The following is a 16,123-nucleotide window of genomic DNA, read 5'->3' as shown; positions in this document are numbered from 1 at the left end:
AAGCTAAAAATATAAACAGTTGCCTGAGATAACACCAAAAACAATTTCCTGTGGGAACTCGAGAAAATTGATTTCAAAGTCAGAGAAATTGTCAAACACAGGTAAAATTTCATCATCAGTTTCATTTCACCGGTACTTTCAAGTGTTTCATATTAACTTCCAAATTTGTATTTGACATCTGGTGTCGTTAGAAATGATTTCTTTTAAGAACATATTAAAGCAGTCGCACAGAAGTTTCCAATACAATGTAAATAATCTCGGGACTTGTTTCTCGAACTTGTGGTGGATTCCTACTTTATCCATGAGGTAGCTCTCAGGAGCCTTTGACTGTTCAAAAAAAACCTGTGCGAGAAGTATTAAGAATTGATACAGTAGTCAGAGGTATGTGTGTGTCCTCTTTCTGTTATTCTTGGCTTGCACTGTCACGCAATAAAAGAAAATAAATCGAAAACCATTCAGTGTATAAAGTCAAGAAATTATGGTGTTATGAGAGATAAATAAAGAAGACATTTCTCTAAGTTTTAAGTCGGCACGTTTCTCCAAACGTCAAATATTCGTCGAAATATTTTGCACAAATTTACAGAGCCCAGTATGGAGCCGCCATGTTGGTGCACATTTCATTGTCAACTTTTCGGTGATCTTTATTGTTTTTCATTCAAATTGAGGGCATGCAGTGAAGACGAGTTTCCTGCTCTGCTCTGAGCCAATGTTATGTATGCTCTCCCTTGTGGATGTTGGGAAGTCAACAAATGCTCCAACATTAAATACTCCTGACCGACCAGTCCATCTTTCAGTGCTAGCCTAACATATTGAACCATGAGAAAGCTCTCAGAAGCCTTTGAATATTTGTTATTGCAGTTCAAGTCCAACAAATGAAAAAAAAAAGAACTCTACGTGCAGTTCAACAGATTCAAGACACTCTGTTCATTCCTTTTCTAACGGGGACTAGCATGTAGACCATGGAGAACAGTGTTCGGATTAAATGGTTTAGACTTTAACGATTATTTTGAGTGTTGTAGAAGCAAAAGCACTAGAGCTAACCATCCGTTTAAGATCCAAACGAAATCAGCAAGAATTAATGCCTTCAAGAATTCCTTCTTTGTTAGAATTATTAAGGAATGGAATAATTTGCCAAACCACTTGTTCGGACACGACATCAACGACATTAATGCAAACAGGTTCAAATCAAGCCTTAAAAAGTGGATGAATATTCATTAATTATATGCCACAGTACCTAATATCATAGATATCATAGATATTTTAGATTTTAAATTTTGGACTGTTAATTATTTACAAATACTTGTGAAATGTTCGTGGCTAGTCTGACGTGGCGTTTCGTCTCGGCTAAGAGACTCTTCAGAGACCTTTAGAATTCAAAGGCAAACTCGTTGAGCATCACGCCCAAAGTCCCGTTCGCAAATTCTTGATGTTGACAGTCTGGCCCTCTATCGCAGAAGGATTCCCAACCGTACGTTCACGAGTTAAATTTATACAAAAGCAAACAATTGTCAAATACTTGTGAAATGTTACATAATAGATATTTCAAATCTTTCAACTTTAGATTGTCAATTATTTACTTAGCAGATACTTCAAAGTTTTAAATTTTAAATTGTTAATTATTTACGTAATAGATACTTTAAAATTTTAAATTTTAGATTGTAATTTTAGTTAGGGGACCTAAATAGGGATAACCTCATGGTCCTCCTTTTCAAATACTCTTTGTACTCTGTATTTGAATAAAGTATTATTATTATTATTATTATTATTATTATTATTATTATTATCATTTGTGACAGGCTATTTTAGCGTTTTATTTAGTGTCCGAGCCCACGGTTCACACAGTTCACAAGCAATTTAATCAATTTTGGTAACAAATGACAGGCTGTGTTGACGTCATGGGTTTTAGTCACTCAGACAAGTATAAAGATCACAATGAGTGGATTAGAAACTAACAGCTAATGCATATGTTCTGCGAATAAACAAACAGAAAATTACAAAAATTAAATACTGTTTATATTATGTATGTTATGATCAATATCTCACTGTATATATAAATCAACACCGGTCAGATAAGGGCATCCGCCCAAATCAAACATAGGCACGCAAGGCGTGCAAGAGGTATTTTTTTGTGTGAAGGGTCGGAGATAGGAGCATTAATGGAGCTGTTTACAGTAATGATTTGGTTAATTTGACAAGTTTTTTTGGTTGCGATGTACAGCAAGAAAGAAACTGGGAATTTATGATGTACATGCGATGTCACATCGGTCATGGTAAGATCGCTAAATAGTAAGCCATAAAATGTTTGACTGAGCAAACTACAGTAATCTGACACGTCTCCAGATTAATCTAGATACCATCTTATTTTCTAACAGGCAATTTTATTCGTTCTTTGATACAACCCGCACTGTGATTGGTGTGACACGCGCACATGCATAACTCCCTCACTCACCGATCACATAGCCCTTCCAATCTCCAAGAGAAATTTTTGCTCAAAAATACTCAAGTTAATTAAGAAACTTCTTAGTATTTTATACGAGTCGTAAGTTTACCCTTTTTATCGGACTGAAATGAATGTCATCAAATAAAACTATTAAACTGCTTCTGCAGAGAGGTAAAAACCGTCCAGAAATGAAAGCTTTTTTGTTTAATATCCTGGAAACAATAGCCGATAACTTGTCAGCTCTAATTGAATTTACTTCCATATAAAAAACAAAAGTGTTAAGTTCCCATTTGTTACTTAAGATAGCAAACATCTCGTGGGAAAGAGTGGTGAGCTCTAATTGAATTTACTCCCTTGTGAAAAACAAGAGTGTTAAATTACACTTTGTAACAACAAATAAAAATATCTCGTTATATTTTCATGCAACGAGAACAAAACAATCGTTACCCGCACTTACTGTTGTAGACGTTAGAACTGTTTCAAATCTAAATAGTCTCGTCTCCTCTAAAACATGTCCTAAGAACTAGAAGCGACGATTCGTGACCTCTAATTGAATTTACTCCTTGTGAAAAACAAAAGTATCAAGTTACCTTTGTAACTAAAAATGAAAATATCCCGTTCCATTTGCATACTACTAACTCATGAACTGTTTCAAACCTCAAGGCTCATCTCGTTCATAACTAAAATCCTCAGCCTAACCCAAAGAAAATGTCGAAGTAAACCCAATATATGAATACTTCCTCCTCTTTAATAGAAGAATAAATATGGTCGTTCTGAACTCTATCGGGGTCAAATCTTCTCACATACCATTTACCTTTACAACAAGAAATTTGATTGGCTGTTTATAGTAGATCCAATCTGATTGGTGTGACATACATACATCTCTCTCTCTCTCTCTCTCTCTCTCTCTCTCTCTCTCTGTCTCTGTCTCTGTCTCTGTCTCTGTCTCTGTCTCTGTCTCTGTCTCTGTCTCTGTCTCTGTCTCTGTCTCTGTCTCTGTCTCTGTCTCTCTCTGTCTCTCTCTCTCTCTCTCTCTCTGTCTCTCTGTCTCTCTCTCTCTCGCTCGCTCGCTCGCTCACTCGCTCACTCATCCATTGACCCGTCCATAACATACCCGACGCGCCGACTAAGAGGTTTTTTTTTTTTACAAAAAAAATAACTCAATAAACTCGTTATGATACCGGAGGTGAAATGCTTGTATTCTGTTTACTTTGCGTTTTACTTAAAGCATGAGGTTTAGTGCGAGTGTCAAGCTACTTTCGTACTTGCGTTAATGGAAGCAAGTAAAGAATCACCCAGAAATGATTCGCGCCGACTGGATTTCTATTCCTCTGGTATCAGTATCATTTCTATCTATGAAATAAAGCCAGTGACAACAGATTAAGATAACTTCGACAAAGAGCCGCCTTCCTGAGATGGAATGCTAACCTGTTTTGATAAAGGGCCCTAAATACTGAAGTTCCGAAAAAACTAAATGCAACCCTCAGATCAGAAGAATCAAGAGATCTCACAATAACCCGATTAGAAACTATCATATAATGCGCACTTTCCGAGATTAAGCAAACAGGTATAAAGCACAAGAATTAATTGTCTATAAGATCGGGCCAGATCGAGTCGGATGGAGTTGTATTCCTAAAAAATGTTTACTTTTTCCAGCGTTACGCTTCCATTTTACGCTTGTTTGGTTTAGCAGTGGAGCAAATTATTATAAAAAATGTTGTTTTATTTAAAAAATTACCCCGAAAGTGGGCCGGCTATTCTTTGTTTGTTGAGACTGATCTGAGAACTACCGATTGATGTAGATGAAAACGAAATTTGGGTTCACCTCGCTGTTTATGCTTCTAGTGCGTCTGTCGAGCAGAGCACGCCATTCTCCCAGTCCAGCGTCCTACGAGTCATGTATGGTGACCGTTCACAATATTGATTTAAATCGCCCAGATTTGCTGGCTATGTTATACTCGTATTCGGCTGGTCAAATCGCAGATGAAAAATATGGCCACATGATTCCAGATTTGTCGACATCGGGAAGGATATATAGAATAACTTAATTAAAGTCCAAAGCCGGTTTCCAATGACGGTCACAGTCAACAGTTCAGAATTGTGGAATTTGTGGGAATTGTGTTATTTTTAGTTGAAATGAAAGTTTCATGTTACGCCGAAGGTTTCATGATTTAACTTCTCGGAAAAAAAGAAGCCACAATTATTGAAAGTTAGCTACTGTTAAGTTATCCTCAGATCGGCGTCGTCGCACCAGTGCTAGTCAGGTAGGAAACCAACGACGACGACAACAACGAGAACATCAACAAACAAAGGATTTAATGAGCAAAACAATAGCTGTGCGCGTACGTTATAGATTTTTGTACATTTCTTGGCCTTCCCCTGCAAAGCAACAACGTCAAATGACCAAGTTCTGCGTAGTCTGGAGAACGCGAGCGACGAAGACTAATTTTTCCTATTTCCATTTGGAATTGAACGCTGTCATTGCATATTTAGCCTGAGCCATTGGCGTACTGAACAGATCTAGACAATCGCGAATTTCGCTTAAAACAAGACTTCAATTTGGATTACGGCGTCGTCCTGGACGTCGCCGCCGTCGTTGCTTAGGCTCCCTATATATTGTTTCGATCAAAAGACGCGTCCTAGCAGGTATTGAGAACGCATCAGATCAAAGCGTGATGGATGAATGCTTGCGTCGTCTGATTGCCTAAATTGGAAAAGTTTGAAAGGCTACCTTGTAAAAGCTTCACCCGCAAGCTACAATGTAGTTCGAGACAGATACTCGACGTTGTATTAGATGGAATTTAAGGACTTTTAATTTTGAAGCCAGAAACTCATTTTTTCCCTAGCAAATGTACTCTATTTTAGGTGAAACGAATACAAGATTTGGACGGAATGTACGAGATGTGATTCCGTGCAACGCCCTAACAATTTGAATATATTTGAACTGCTGCCTCGTGACCTCAGACAGTCTTCTCATAATGACACTAAGACAAAATTCATGCAGATTTTTTCCTTACCTTAACAAGGAATTTGATGAAATGAATCAACAACACTGAATTAGCTCATCGTAGACAATTCCCATGTCACTGCGTTTAGTTTTACTGCTTTTAACCACAGGCCAGCTATCAAACGGACTGCACATGAAACACCTCGACTTTCCTAGAAGTGCATAACAATCGCTGTCATACAGACATAGACATACTTTATTTAATGTGGACAAGTCGAATCGCCATTGGCCAATGCTCTTAGAATATTTGTTTCTTTATTAGACGTTGCTAGGCATTCTTTTTCAATTACTTCCCAACAGCTCCTCCCCACTTCATTATGTTAAGGAGTAAGGTTACGGATCGACTGTAGAAGAAGGCCGAAATTTCTTCAACAATTTGAAATTGGTCCGTTTGAATAGCTTCACCAAACGGTAAGAGAAAGCATATATTACTTTGGTTAATTCATCCGTTCATTAAGCCCACTGCTTGGTCCTGTATTCCTTCGATATGGCAAGCAGATGCAGTATAATATGCAAAATTGAGTAGATTTTAGTCACAACTTAGGTTAGTATGTTTCAAATCGCAAACATTGCAGAAATCTGTCTGAAAGAGCTGAAATCTGCTTAAACGCGGATCCAAACCAGTTTCCACCGTTCTACGGAATCAGTTAGATTCTTCAGAACGACTCAGAAACTTAGGAAAGGGGGCTTTAGGGAATTAAAACCCAAAACAATTCCTGCGGAGCACGGTCCCGGATAGAAGCTTGCACCTTCGGGGCTCATTGTTTGGTCACCGGTCAGTGTAAAACGCAGACTGCAGACCGGGAGTAAAATGTAGACTGAGGGTAAAACGCAGACTGCAGACTGCAGACCAGGGGTAAAATGCAGACTGAGGGTAAAATCAATAATAAAAAAAAAAAAACGAGGATCAAATCTGGATCAAATGAAGACTTGGGAGTGTTCGTACGCGTACCCGTAATTTTTTTTTCCAAAATCCCGAAAAATCAAACCAAAAGGCGTTTCCTAGCCTTAGTCAAACATTATATTATGAACCTCGAGTTCTTGAACTCCCCCAGTTTCCCACAAGGGCCCGAACTAATCGTAATTCTGTGCATCTTTGTTTACGTGTCGGCCATTTTGAATTTTGTTTACGCGATTAGGTCTGGGACCGACCAACTCTTGCAGCACATTTCCTTCATCCTGTTTTCTTCGACAAAGTCTTAATAACGTTCAAACCACCGCGTCTTAGCTTCTTCAAATGTCCTTGGAATTGTTCGGAACACAAGGCAAGCAAAACACGACAGCACAACAACAGGGCAAGCTAAACTTGTAGGTATCGAGCCTAGTTTGTGAAATACATTCAATCTTTGTACTCGACTTTAATATATCAAGAGGTTTGTGAATTGGTATTCGCTGAAAGCTGACAGTCGGCTATCCAAACACGAGAATTTATAACATTTCGGCGTTCTCAAATAATCGTTAGTACGACCATTTCGATAGAAGAGATGCCAAAACACGACGTGTACAGAATTCAAATTCATTTTGTGCAAACACTCTTTATTTCATCCTTATGACTCGTTTTTGTGGATGCCGTATCCTAGATACCGGCATCCTCTTTGCGGTCATGTTGTAATGTAACAATAGAAGCTTCGGGAGCCAATCAGATCACAAAAAACGCAATCGATTTACCGTCAATTACATCTCGATATAACACGAGTTGTTTTCGGTAGTCGGCCTATTCTACGACTTTGGACGGGTCTCTACGATCGTCAACGATTACGATACGGATAAACCCGCTCTTCCAAATATGGTCTGCGATAAATATCCTCGAACTCTCGGAAATGCTTTGGCTGTCATACCGATGGAAGACGACAAACAAGTGAAACAAGCCACGTATTTTGCTGAGCTCAAGTCAGAAGCGAAGTAGCGAGTGACGGCGAATTTTGGTAAGTTGATAATGTTTTCTTTCTATTTTGCCCACGTAATCAGGCACAGCTTTCGAGAAATGCGTAAATCGTATGTTTGTAAACAACTATTCTATGTTTCACTAACTGTTCGAGATTTTGGAAGAGAGACGGTGGATGAACGGAGGTCTTTGTTTGACAACTATCGAGTGACGCATTTGAAAAATGTTGTCAAGAGTTCGGCAATCCGCAATGCTTTTAACTGGCCTTTAAGTACAAATGATCTTAATTTATCGTCTTTGTTTGGAAGTGACTGTGCACGACGTGCCGATTGTCACATCTGTCAAAGTGCTGACCGCGTTGCCACTGAAAAGCACTTGGAAGGAGTGCTCTGCACTAATTCCGATTTGAAAATTATCACTATCTTTTGGGACACACAAAATCTCTTTCGGGAGACAATGAACCTCCTTTGGGAGACAACGACAACAACACGTAATTTCGTTTATAACGAAATATTTGGCAGAAATCATTCTGTGGATAGGTCTGTTGTTCAAACCAATGTGAATGCGAAATTCTCCCGTGTTGCCGGTTTCATGAAAGCTGTGCCTGGTTCTGTACAGTACAATGCAGCTGTTGATTCTGATACAAAAGTACATAACGTATTTAAACTGTCAGAAGTGTGAAAAACGATGTGCATTTTAGATCACGTTCACCCTTCAAGCAGTTAGCAGTAAAATCACGTGAGCTTAAATCTCGAGATAGAGAACCATCTAGAATTTCATTGCGAAAAGTGATTCATTCTTTGAAATTTCGAAACTTGAGACTGAAAGTAACACATGTGGTTAAAAAATCAGTTCCTGCTTCATCTGTTTTACACGACATTGCTACGAATTATAAATGGTGGAAAATCAGACTCACTGAAAGGCAAACTAGTTTCTTCAGTAACTATTTTTTTCGATTTGAAAAGTGTATAACATGGTCGTTTGCATTTAATGTTTCAAAAAGAAATATTTTACTCTCCGGAGATGTTGAATTAAATCCAGGTCCAGTTGCAGATGGCAGAATTAGTTTATCAACATTAGTATGCAAAACCACACCTGAATCACCATTGAGCTCAAGGCTACTAAGACATGGATTAAGACCACTTGATGTTGGTGGGGGAGGTGACTGCTTTTTTAAATGAGAATCACACCAGTTATGTGGTGACTCAAACTGTCACTTAGAAATTAGAGCAATGGCTGTCCAGTAATTGAGAAATAATCCTGAGCAACTTATAGAAAGCAATGTGGATGGATCGTAGTTAAGATATTTATCTCGTATGTCTATGCAGGGAACATGGGCTGATCACATTCTTATACAAGCTGTTGAAGATTCACTGAACTTAAGAATTCATATTGTAGAATCTAATGCAATTTTTTCAGATTTGACCCTGGTTGAACCTATGAATACTGAGACTGGAAATATAAGGTCTATATATTTAGGTAAATACAGGTAGATGGCAAAATAATGCCCAGTTGAACAAGATTGCATTTTCAAATGAAATTCCTTTAAAAAATACTGAAAATAGAATTTGAGAGATGCTAGATTTCAAAAATTTCTGGGGGGCATGCCCACAGACCCCCCTAGCAGCTCATGCCTTTGGCAATCACAGAACTTGCCACATCTATGTCAAAAGTCTGGTTGTGACCCTGATATGCTGGTTATTGAATGGGAGTAAAAACAGTAGAACATTCAAATGGTGGCAGTGGCTGCTTTATAGCAGTTTTATTTACAGTTATTATTAAAATCCTGACAATACTTTTGGCTGCTTAATAGGAAGTGGCTGCCTAATGGGTCAGCATTAAATAGACATTCTTCGATTCTACAAAATTGACTGACCATAAGTACAAAATTACTAAATTGTTCTTCTAAATTTTTTTTCCTAGAAGAATCCATTGAAGGATATGTGCACTTATTAACAGAAGTACAAACTGCAAGGAATTCCACAACCAACTACTTCAACTGTCGCATTCAAACAGGACAGGATGAAGCAGTCCATACTGTCTGTTATTCACCTCAAAAGTGCATGAATTTAAAACAAGCGTTCCTTAATAAATCACCAGTAAAAATCACAGGAGTGAAGCAAACAGCATCAAAAGGATTTCACAAACAAGAGCAAGAATTCACAATTGCAAAACATGCAAAGGTAACTCCAACTTCACTGCCCTATACCTTTAATGAACACTTCAGCAACCAGTTATGCACCATTACCAAAGCACTGGAAAAAGATGTATATGAAACATTAGACATGAAAGTAAAAGTCCTAAAAAACAGGAAAATAAGCAAGTTATTGTAAAAGACAGCAAAAAAGCAAAATACTAAACTGATTGTCTAATAGCAGATGAAACTAACTCAGTTAAACTAGTCCTCTGGGAAAGCATGATTGATAAAATTCAAACAGAGAAAACATATCTTTTCAAGAATTTGAAAGTTGGTATCTTTGATGACATAAAGTACTTAAATACAAATGAACTCACTGACCCTCAAGAAATTGAAGATTTACACAATATCAGTCTGACCACACCAGAAATACAAGACAACACAATTGAAGGCCGCTGCATTGATGTGCGCATCAAACGTACGGCCTCTTGCATAGTATGCAACATGACCATCAGTGAAGCACTATTTGAAGAGGAAACTATAACTTGTAACAATTGCAACATAACCACTCTTTCAAGCATATGTAATACAAAATTAGTTGCTCACATTGTCATTCAATCTGTGAAGGACAAAAAGATGCTCAAGTTTACTTGCTTTAACGATGCCATTATCAGCTTCCTCAAAACAGCAGACTGTCAGATGTCCTTATCTGATATCCACTAGAAGACTTGAGAAAAATCAGGTTGCAAGCAGGGGATAGAAAAATTATAGCAGACAAAACAACTCAAGTAATTTCACAGTTCCTCCCCTTAAGGTAAGGAAAACTCTAACAACTGCAACATAACTAATCTTTTAAGTACTTGAAAAAGAAAATATTATTTGTGCAAATTGTTATTAATCAATGCAGGATAAAAACATTCCCAAGTTTAGTTCCCTTAATAATACTATAAGTAGCTTCCCCAAAACAACCGGCTGTCAGTTGTTATCTGAAATGCCATAAGAACACTTGAAGCAAGTTATGTTGCAGACAGGGGATGAAAACATACAATGTTGCAGACAAAACAACTCAAGTGATTTCGAGGAAACTCTCCTTATATTGATATTAAGATTTATTCCCTAGAAATCAAAAGCGCTGTCACGTGTAGTTCCTTTAATAATACTATAAACAACTTCATCAATTAAGAAACTTCGACAAAATATATTGGAGGGTAGGGATAAGCATTTATGGCGAACAAAACCACACAAATGGGTTAATAGTACTACTCTCCATTAATATCGTATGCAGTTGTTCCTTAACCGTTGTTGTTAATTTGTATTCCTTTACTGTTAATTTATCTCTCTCATGCGAACATGAGTACTTGGGCGATATCCCCTTGTGTTAATGTACTGAAACAATAATTTTATTATCGCCCAAAAGCAACATTAAAAAAAAAAAAATACATTTTCAATGCCATCCTTACATTAATGTTTTGAATACCAGGTCAGTTACAACATAGTTAAAGGATACCTTGCAAATTAAGAGAGGTTACTTCACTGTTTCACTTTGTGCATTTTAAATATTGTATAGTGTTGAGTTACTTTTAAACAACTTATAAGAACTCACCTACTGATTTTTTTACCTGTTAATTCTAAGAACAATAATTATTACAATCCTTTTCTATTTGAGTTCATCAATAAAAATGTTGTTTCCTTGGCACATGGTAGTCTTATTCTTCTTTCACGACTCTTTGAATACCAGTCTTTACGCCCTAGACAAACCGCCCGCGACATGACCTCCTTGGACTTTTACATGCAGAAAATTCACTTGTATTCTAAAACCTTTCCTATCTCTTCTATATGCTGTTGGGGAGGAGGCTGGGGGGGGGGGGGGGGGAGGCAGGGGCATTTTGTCTTAAAGGTATAATGCCAAAACTTGTTGTCTCTTGCATAAATTTATTATCTCCTATCTGCTGTCGAAGGTGTACTGCTCTTTTAGGTAATCTTGCACTTACAATGTTTTAATAAATTCCTTCAATCTCCCTACAAAACTACCGGCATCCACAAGCAGTTTTCGACTGCCTGTTATTATTAATATTTTATTTTACCCTCAGTCTGCATTTTACCCCTGGTCTGCAGTCTGCAGTCTGCAGTCTGCATTTTACCCCCGGTCTGCAGTCTGCAGTCTGCGTTTTACACTGACCGCCCTTGTGAGATAACTTTAAGAATTCCTAGGAAAAAATTCCTAGGAATTCCTAGGAATCTAAGGTGTGAATTTTCATGGTAATTCGGACTCGGAATTCCTAGGACTAGGAATTCCAAGTTTACATAGAGCTGACTTGGAATTCCAACTGAAATATACTCACCTTGAAAATTCCTTAAAATTCTCAAAAATTCCTAGGAATTTCTGGGAATAACTTGGAATTTGTAGGATTTTTCGAGAATAGGTTGCAATTTTTTGGAAAATCTGAGAAAAACTGGGAATTTTGTATCATTTGTAGGCCAGACAAAATTTTGATGATTAATGCCCAGCATTAAAATAACAAATAAAGTCACTGATATCACATCAAACAGGTTTTAAATCAATGGTTTATTACATTGGCTTTCATGAATTTAAACATAATAATTATCCTGTTTCTTTTTTATTACATCAAGAATCAAAAGTAAAACTGAAAACAGATATGAAGGTCAAACTTTTACATGTTTGATAAAAAGAGAACTTTTTCAGATAATTTACTTACTTTTTTGGTTTACAAATCCAACAATTTTCTATACACAAGATTTTAGCTTAAATTATTGTTATTATGTGGAACAAATCTGGATTTTCATGAATGTAAGGAATCAATGATAAGAACAAAACTGAAACAATCCTTAAAATTAAAAAAGGCTGAGTTTGGGCAAACTTAGCTGCTGTTCAGTTATTTCTGTTGATTCCACAGCTTCTTTTGTTGCCCTCTAATTAGGGTGTCAACAGCTAACCTCTTCATGTTCATCTTTGTTGTATGACACCTAAAACAAAATTTAAAAAAATACATTACATTGCGATACATATGAGGTACTGTAAGACTGAGATCCAAATATTTATGTGCTCACAGTTTAATACGTGCGGCTCATTAAGACCTGACTTAAAGCTGGTTGAAATGTTAAAAGGGAAGACTTGATAATTGTGAAGGTGCTTGTATACTATTGATAAATATGTTATATAAATCTTGAGCTTACAGTAGATTAAATCAAGGTTTTCCTTCTTCTATCAGTGTATCAACAACTCTCGAATTGGAGGATACACTGTGTATATCACGGTTTTAAGCCAAATTTAGCCATTACAAATACTAAAAAAGACAGTTAAAACATTAAAGGAACATTTAAATAATAGAGTAAATACAAAAGAACATACGGATGGACAAAAATTGAAGATCAACACGGATTGCCATACAGTCAGGCTGAAACACAGAGGAGACATATCAAACTCATGCACACTGTGGCTGCCTCGTTGGAGTTTTTGTCAAGAACTTTGACTGGGATCAGAGAGAACTGCTATATTTATTTCGTTTGAACAAGTGAGGCGAGAGAAACGACTTGTTACTCGCAAATCAAATTGTTTAGGCACGCACTCTGGGCAACCTAAATTGTTTCAACTTTGCTTTAGCCAGAATTCATTTCATGCCATGACTGAGTGACCCACTCGTGTATGATTCGTGATGATAAAGTTCATTCAAAAGCTTTTCTCTAAATACAAGAATTTACTTCGTATAATATAAGGTTACTTGAATTCGATTACTTACCAAATAATTTTGTATACGGCTAATCTGCCCTTTGAATTTTTCCCCGTTGAAACATCCACAGTAAGACTTTCTTTTAGCTCCAAATCTTCGCCAAGAATAACTTGTTTCTCGTTAATGACACTCACGCTGTTTTCTTCTGGTCACAGGACCGCAACAAAAACCATTTTGATATAATTTTGGAAGTGAAATCTACTAAAACGCACGAGCGATCAACCGTTAAAGTAGAATTCAAAGATGGGCGCCAAAAGAGAATGACCAACGGTTGTGCCTAAATCCTACCGCTTTGAAGGACAACCGAGAAGTACTAGGAGCGAGTTTCCGAGTCGAGCAGTTTTCGGAAATTGTCGGCTATTCCAATATGGCGGACTATACCAATTAGATAATATGCGAATTGCCAGTGGTAAAACTATGTTGATCAGCAAGACAAGTACGTTTTTATTTTCCTGACGTGTTAAGAATAATGCGTAGAGAGTAAAGCAGTGAATTGTTTGGCAAATGCTGTGTATTTCTTTGGGTCTCTTCCCGTCTAGTTCGTAAACCGTAAATATGTACGCTAACACTGTAGACGTCTGTGACTTAGGCATGAGAGTTTTTAAATAGCGTAAAAACGTCTTTCCTTAAGGACGAATTTTTTTATTGAGCTCTTGATTCGGTGAATCCCTGAATTCAAACTTCCTTTGCCTTGTCCTTCTGGCCGGTGGGATCTTGAAAATACTACCGGCCAGAGGGACAGCTTGTGTATAAGGTAATTGGACTTAAACTCATGCACAGTTTTATTGGTAGAATAGCTTGATACATTGCTCTTTAGTTTTATACTACACTAGAATCACTCTACAGTTAAGTATTTTCAGTTTTCTGTGATCTTGTCCCTCTGGCTGATAGGATCTTGAAAATACTACCGGCCAGAAGGACAGCTTGTGTATAAGGTAATTGGACTTAAGTCTATGCACATTTTTATTTGCAGAACAGCTTAATACATTGCTCATTAGGTTTATACTACACTAGAATCACTCTACAGTTAAATATTTTCAGTTTTCTGATCTTGTCCCTCTGGCTGGTAGGATCTTGAAAATACTACTGGCGAGAGGGACAGCTTGTGTATAAGGTAATTGGACTTAAGTCCATGCACATTTTTATTTGCAGAATAGTTTGATACATTGCTCTTATTATTATTCCTTAAGTCATAAAGCAGGCTAGAATATTGAGGAGTCACATTTACATGAAGGTTATCAGACACTTGATTTCAATGCCCTAATAAAATTAATTTTGCATTCACTTCAAGTGAAACAGAGTGTCAGGCAGTAGGACACATTTCATATATGTCCAGTGGGCACAAGCTGTAGAAATCAATATTTAATGAAACATATTTGTGCCTTTAATACTGTGGGTAAGGATAGAGGAATCTCTTCAAGAAAATAGGCCCTTTGCAGCTAAGCCATCACGTGACCTACTTTTCATAAAATTATGGGCTATAACTTAACGAATGCCAGAAATGGAAAAAGCATGTCGAAAATATCAAAATGGCCAAGTTTGAGGCCCCCATCATCAGAGAATGAGATTTTATGATGGTCTGAATTTTTGAAAGAATAAGAAGATTTGTATGGAAAAATGTTGCTGGAGAGCAAGACCTTGCTCTCCAGCAACATTTTCCATACGAACCCTCTAAATTTTCCGAAAATTCAAACTATGGTATAAACTTACTCGTTTTTTCCTGGTGCCTCAAACTTGGCCATTTTGGTATTTTCAATGCGCTCTTTCCATTTGTGGCATTCTTTTAGTTATAGCCCATAATACAAAATTTTTTTAGGAAAAATTTGGTCACGTGACCCCAGCTGCAAAGGGCCTATTGTTAAACTTTAAGAGTTGGATACTGTTCCTTGGCATTGTAAGACTATCTGTTTATGGAATAAACAGAAATTTAAAAAGTAACAAAAATTTCCTTCTAGTGTCTTTTCTTTGTGAATGGTGTTTACTTTTAAACAAAACAGGTTTCAGGAAATCCTTTATTTAACCGAAACATACTGCTTAAAGGACACTGACCTGACATACTCACAAAGCCACTCTCATTGCAACATTTCTAGTCTATTTCCCTGTTGTATATTAAGTAAGCGTGCAAAGGATATGTCAATTCTAAAATGAGGCTTTCTAAATAACAAAGTATAACCCCAGTTACTCTGGGATAATCAGATTGAATAGTTTGCATATTTGTGCACCCATGAGTAAAATTGGGGGGGGGGGGGGGGTGGGGGGCAGACCAGGAGAATAGGGGGCAGGAGAGGAGAGGGCGGGAAGTGGAAGTTCTTAGAAGGCTGGAAACATTTATTCAGCATTAAAATACTTTCGAAAACAAGAACCCAAAATGTTTTTTGCCTTACATTTAGCTTATTTTGAGACTTCTGGACTGAAAGAAAAATGAAAATTCACCCTGGGGCTGAAAAGCTGAGGCCTACTTCCGATGAAACTAGAAAACCCTTTTACCATGGTTACATCATAGGTCATGAGATGGTTTCATTTAAGCTGTCAAAAGATGCGAGTAAGAGAAGCAAGGCTGAAAACAAAGGAAAAAAGGAAAAGGAACACCAAAGGATTATGCAGTTAAATGACAAGTATGTGTTTTGAGTCTTCTTATTTACAGGGGACAGGACCAAAATGGATGAGGGTGGGAGTTGGGAGATAAAGATATGGGAAGCAGGAGAACAGGGTCCGAGAAGTGGGAGGTTCTGACCCTGTCCCCCCCACCCCCAACTCCAAAAAAAATTGTTAAACAACAACTTAACTGAACCTGATTAAATTTTTTAAGTCAGAGCACAAGATAACTATATATAAATGGAACAAATAGAGCTACAGTTGCATTACATAGCTTATAGGGGTCCTTATGAAGCGGCTAACATAGTTA

At 37.3% G+C, this 16,123-nt stretch overlaps 2 protein-coding genes and 1 long non-coding RNA gene across 5 annotated transcripts in view; 1 reads left to right on the top strand and 2 right to left on the bottom strand.

The window, feature by feature from the left end:
* LOC110048250 (uncharacterized) overlaps positions 1-5,618 on the bottom strand; it is a 32,822-nt gene extending 27,204 nt beyond the window's left edge. The window contains exon 1 of the mRNA XM_089275596.1: positions 5,458-5,618. The gene's annotated coding sequence lies outside the window, so the exon portion shown is untranslated. The remainder of the gene's footprint in view (positions 1-5,457) is intronic.
* Positions 5,619-5,737: 119 nt separating this feature from the next.
* LOC110048247 (uncharacterized) overlaps positions 5,738-16,123 on the top strand; it is a 45,800-nt gene continuing 35,414 nt past the window's right edge. For 2 of the 3 annotated variants that reach the window (XM_089275572.1, XM_089275567.1), the window contains exons 1-2: positions 5,738-5,858; positions 15,722-15,833. The gene's annotated coding sequence lies outside the window, so the exon portion shown is untranslated. The remainder of the gene's footprint in view (positions 5,859-15,721; positions 15,834-16,123) is intronic. The other variant, XM_089275577.1, reaches the window with a different exon arrangement.
* Positions 12,007-13,511, bottom strand: LOC149119003 (uncharacterized). The gene is made up of 2 exons (XR_016202618.1): positions 13,228-13,511; positions 12,007-12,454 (listed from the first exon to the last, which is right to left on the bottom strand). It is a non-coding gene; the product is annotated as an uncharacterized LOC149119003 (long non-coding RNA).

The sequence above is a fragment of the Orbicella faveolata genome, unplaced genomic scaffold, assembly GCF_042242905.1.
Source record: "Orbicella faveolata isolate gen_17 unplaced genomic scaffold, um_ofav_v1 contig_1, whole genome shotgun sequence".
NCBI classification, from domain to species: Eukaryota; Metazoa; Cnidaria; class Anthozoa; order Scleractinia; family Merulinidae; genus Orbicella; species Orbicella faveolata.
This window is presented reverse-complemented; position numbering and strand designations above follow the sequence as displayed.